General features: G+C 40.6%; 1 protein-coding gene across 2 annotated transcripts in view; it reads left to right on the plus strand.

The window, feature by feature from the left end:
* Positions 1-5836, plus strand: part of tbx15 (T-box transcription factor 15) — a 38783-nt gene that overhangs the window by 14660 nt on the left and 18287 nt on the right. The window lies entirely within an intron of this gene.

A 5836-nucleotide genomic window follows, 5' to 3' on the forward strand; every position in this document is an offset into this window, starting at 1 on the left:
TTCAGGAAAGAGACTTCAGATATGGTATTAGGGGACCACTAAGGTCTATAAAAGCATTGAAAAAGCACCATGTCATGGGACCTTTAAACACAGTTGGTTATCAGGTTCAGGTAAATAGTGTGTGTTCTCGGTAGTGTATCAAATGCACCAGCAGTGTTTTAAAGGCCTTTCTTTGCAGCTGGTGAGCAAATTTTAAAACAGAAAGTCCAATGACATAAAACATGTTTACAGGGAGTTAGTTTGGTTTTCATGCATTGCTATGCAACAGTGAATATTTGATTAATGGCTGAGCATGCCACAGATACACCCCTCTGTCTTTGCAAAACAAAACCCTGTCATCTCAGAAGGAAACAGAGAAAGGGCTCTTTTCCCTCATGTCAAGTCAGATTTATTTCTGACAAAAGAAAACTGGTTTGTCTGCATAAAAACAAACAATGAACATAAATAAATTGACTTCTGCAATGTGTGCATTTGGGTTTGAGCCTACACTTTATGTATCGTTGTTTATTAATGAAAAGTTTTCCACCAGAGCGTAGCAGGCGTTCTGCCCTGCCGCCTCTCCCGCTCTCCCACCAGCGAACCAAGACATCATGCAGGACTTTTAGAGGCCAGTGGATCTTGTAAAATTAAATAGGATTTTCTTCCTGGCTGGGGAATTTACCACAGTCCTTTGCAAACTGAGCTGGGAGCTGTCACTGGTGTGTCTCACAGGCCTGGGGAGTTTGAGGGTCTGGAAATATGGTCTTTATTGGAATCTAGTTGCTTGACTTGGGCTCCCTGCCTCTCTTTAGGAACGTCTCATTGGTACCAAGCTCATTAAATCTCTGGATATTACAACGCTTTTATGTGGACAGTCGTTCGGGTCACTCCGAGCTCTCAAGCTGCTGAATCTGGCTCCTCAAACATACCTCATTCTTTCAACTGTGTGTCAGATCATGTTTCAATGCTGCTTCAACACACACACACGCAAGCATGCATTCACACACACACACACACACTAACCTTTACTCTAACCCTAGCCCAAATCTAATGTTAAACGCAATTTTTGTAACCCTAAATATTCTTTTCCGTAACCCTAACCCTAAACCTTAAACCTAATCCGACCCATAATCTAATCAGTGTAACAGACCCTGTGTAGATATGCGAACGGGCAAAATGTTGTCACTTTGAAATATTTGTCATTTTCAGTTCTTTTTTTTGAGGATTTTGGTCCTCTTAAATGTCCAATAAAGAATACTGCACCTAGGTACACACACACATAATTAAAAACACAATGTAAATGAAAAAAAGCACACAAAAACACAAAGTTTGTTCCCCAAACCCTAATCAGATTTTGCATGCAACCCAAAATGGTAAATTCGCCCTGCCATAAACCTCATCCTAACTCCAACCTTCGTCCAATAAACTTAGATAAATAAGAAAGTTTCTGTCTTTTTGTCTTTGTAAATACAGAACTAGAAGATTAAACACACACAAGGACAATAAAAATATATTCTTTAAGGGATAAAGTACGTAGAAACACACACACCTATGGCCAATGATACTACTATACTTGTGAAGACAATTGCTACCTTAAATCAATTTCATCCTAACTTTATTAATCCTCCAAACGCTAATCATAGTCTGAATTTGGTTTCATGTAGAAGCGAGAACTGGCAAATATATCTTTGTGTGAAGACATTTTGTAGGTAAAAGAATCCAAGAACAGAAACACACACACACACACACACACACACACACACACACACACACACACACACACACACACACACACACACACACACACACACACACACACACTGCTCACATACTCACATAAAGATGTTAGTCTCCATTTACAAACTCAGAACTGACACGCCAGTCAACCCTGAATGGTAATTCAATAGCAATATTTACTCTGTCAGTACAGTGACCTAATATACAGCCTGGGTTTGACGCGTGTGTGTGTGTTTTTGTGTTTGTGAATGTGTGTATGTTTTTTTTTAAGGGCATGCCTGTCCATGTGACAGTATACCTGTGATGAGCTGAGAATGCACACACACACACTCACACACACATATTGACAACCTGTTTTTACTTTTTGATTGGTGTGTTTCTGTGTGTTTGTCCCGGTCGGTGTAATAGTGTGTATGTGGGCGAAAGAAGGACAGGCTCAGAGTGTGTGCATTGCAGTTTGCTTTTGTCAGCTGTGTGGTTTGGTGTTGGCTGAGAAGGGAAAGGACCCCCTCCTCCCCCCATCTGTCCAGTAAGGGTGTCACATAAAGTCCAGTCTTCATTGATCGTGCCGATACCAGATGGCAGATTTATGAAAGATGAAAGCAGGGGGACTAATCAGATTTCCAGTCCTGTTTGGGGCTAAAGTTTCCTCCTTCTTTAACACTTTCCCTGCTACGCTGAGCGAAACCCTAAACAGTTCTCCAAACAGGAAATTACAGAAACGCCTGGCACCCTTGCCTTGTGTGTGTGTGTGTGTGTGTGTGTGTGTGTGTGTGTGTGTGTGGTGTGTGTGTGTGTGTGTGTGTGTGTGTGTGTGTGTGTGTGTGTGTGTGTGTTGTGTGTGTGTGTGTGTGTGTGTGTGTGTTGTTTTGTGTGTGTGTGTGTGTGTGTGTGTGTGTGTGTGTGTGTGTGTTAAGGTCAAAAGTCAGATGTAGAGGTGTGTGCTTGGTATTGGATGTAGTAAAACAAGCAGGTAGTTTAAGTGTTCTTTTTTGTTTTTGTAGTTTATTGCCTTGTATGTCACCATTTAACAGAAAGAAAAGAAATTTTAATGTTAATAAATGCCTATTTTACATCTTTATGTTTCAAGTTATATACCATGTTAGTAACAGGACTTTATGGGCGGAGTTTTTACTTATCTTAAACATAGATTTTAAACCCCCTTGAGAGTAGACTTTGATATTGAGATGTATTAGCTGAGCTAACCTGTTCCTATAACATATCACTCGCTGCGTGGACGCTCTCTCCTCACACACAGGAAGTGTGTGTTTCTCATTTCCAGGTCGCTGTGATATAATCTCAGCATGACCAACAGCAGCTTCTATGTCTTAGTGGACAAACAGAATAGCAAACGGAGCTACAGAAAGACATGTCTCAGTAACAGCCACACCATAACTTGTGGGAAATGAAGAAAAACCATGTCAAAATGGGGCTTAGTTGAGACAGCAGATACAGTATAAAGTCCAATAAGGGCTGTTGAGTTGTTTAGTTTCATTCTTTATTTGCACAAATAACAAAACAATAAGACATCTGAAGACTTCTTGCTCAATCATGGAAATCTGGTGAAAACTGGCTTCCTGTGTTGACTACTTATAACAAACAGGACAGGGAACGGGACAAATACTGTGGTTGTGTGGTTGTAGAGAGCATTCGACATTAGGTTGTTAACAAAGATCCTTTGCAGATGCAGCCTACAGTTTGTTTCTGGTGTACAAAGTCCAAACCGCTATATAATAAAAACAGATTAAAATTGATTGGGTTTTAACTAGTCCAACATTCAAAACCTTTTTAGGAGTATAATACTTCTCCATGAGAGTTCTTTATTGTTTTTGTGGCAACAAAGCACACAGAGAGTACAGTAATATGAATACAGTTGTCAATGGTGAAATTAGGTGAAGGTGGATGGATGAAAGCATCAAATCCCACAATGCAGTGTGTTGCCTTTTTCTAGATGCAAAAATCCTAATTATAAACAGCTGAGTGTCTACTAATGGAGCATGTGTATCTCATGTTTCTGGACTATCATGTCTTTTTGTGTTCTGCCCGACTAAATCTAAGGTTTGGCAATTTAAATCACTTTCGGGTGGCTGATGCAAATCTTCAGGACCAAGCGCCGTGTAACTGACGGGGGCGTTTTCTTAGTCGCCGCCCCCTCTCTGTGGAGCCCACTCCCTAACCACATCAAAAACACCCCCATACTGCCAGCAGTCCAAAAATGGCCCTCTTACGCTGATTGTCTTTAATTATATCTTTACTGCTCATTTGGAGTTGATTCCTGTGTAAAGCGTCTTTGAGGACTTTGAAAAGCACTCTAGTAAACCAATGGATTATTATTATTATTATTATTATTATTATTATTATTATTATTATTATTATTTTTATTTTTATTATTGTTGACTAGACAAATGAGTAGAAAGTGTGAACATGAGACTTGATTATTTGATGGATTTAATGGACAATTTCTAATCAGGTATATACGATAATAAATGTAAGGTAGAAACATGTAAAGCTGTTCAGTCATATACAGTATAACTAAATATATCTCCAATTTGGCGGTAAGAGGGTGCTTTTTAACAATACCCCTGGAAACGCCCCAGAAGCTTTTTAAATCGCCTGTGTATGTGTGAGCTGTGTGTTTTGTGGGGCAAAGGCTAAGGATACATGCTTTGTTTGTGTTTGAATGCACTTGGTGTGTGTGTGTGTGTGTGTGTGTGTGTGTGTGTGTGTGTGGTGTTGTGTGTGTGTTGGTGTGTGTGGTTTGTGGTGTGTGTGTGTGTGTGTGTGTGCGTGTGTGTGTGTGCGTGTGTGTGTGTGTGTGTTGAGACAGGGTGGTGCAGCCCTTCGAGGCCATGACAAAAGGACCAAATAAGAGTTTTGTCCATGTTTCAGCAGTGAGTGATGACATTGGCAGACACGCTGCAGATAAAACACTTTCAACGCAGCGCGGGGCCAGAACTAAAGGCAAACAGCTGTGCTTCACACTCGCTCTCCTCCACTCAGTCTCAACCTCGCTCTCCTGTTCTGTGTATCTCTCTCTCCCACCCCACCCTACCTTTCTTTTAAGAATATTTCCATTGACTTTATCTCACTTATTTTCTCTTTCTTTATGCCTCTTGATGACTCTGTCTGACTTCCTTTGTCCTGCGGCACTTCTTCTCTCCATGCATTTCTTTCTTTTCTTCTTTGTTTTATCCTTTCTTGCATTTTATTCCCTCCCTCTTTCCATCTTTTCTTTCCCTTTTCATATTGTCTTTTCCTTTGTTCTAGTTTTTGAACAGTGCTTTCAGTGTTCACTGGTGGTTTGTGGACTTGACAGTAAAAGTCACTCTCTCGCTCTCTCTCTCTTTCTCTCTCTCTTTCTCTCTCTCGTTCTCTCCCTTCCTTTCTTCTCTCTCCCTGCTGTTTAATGGGCGGGACGCCCCAAACTCACACACAATATCATCAAATATTATGGCTTTTCTTAATTGAAACTATGCAGCTGTGTGTGTGACTGCATAATAGTATTTTATGTTGCTCTTAGAAATTTCAAACACAGTGAAGATACACCAGATGAGTTCTTAAAGCTGGTTGTTGTGGCAACGCGGAGTGTTTTGAGTTATTTTTTTCGGCGGAACAGCCTTTATAGTGACCCGTGTTCAACCCTGAAGCAACCTCAGAGATTGAAATGAGTTTTCAAACCAGGAAAGTGATAAGGGAATATTGGTCCTCCAGTTTGTTCTAACCCTCTATGGAATGAGAACAGGGCTGGCATAAGAAATCAGACTGATACAGCATGTCGTAGTTGTAGGATGGCACTATGCTTTTCTACTTTACATTAATATTTCAAATCACTACAATTCAACAGAGCACACTTCTTCTCCAACATATTGGGAATGCGAAAAGACAGTTGGGTCGATCTTCCTGCAAAAGAATGAACGTCTAGGATGAAATTAAGCAAAAGCACCATTGTACAGTGAAACATTTTCACCCTAGCATTAGAGGCGCTGTACTCGAAATACTGAAACAAACAGTAGGCTGGGATTGCCTCAACCCGGCTGTCACAGACCGTTCCGCAATTTGTAAAATACATGTGTTGTTTCAACACATTCTCACTCCCATCTCGTAAAATACGGACGCTTGG

This window comes from Etheostoma spectabile, chromosome 5 (genome assembly GCF_008692095.1).
Source record: "Etheostoma spectabile isolate EspeVRDwgs_2016 chromosome 5, UIUC_Espe_1.0, whole genome shotgun sequence".
Taxonomy (NCBI): domain Eukaryota; kingdom Metazoa; phylum Chordata; class Actinopteri; order Perciformes; family Percidae; genus Etheostoma; species Etheostoma spectabile.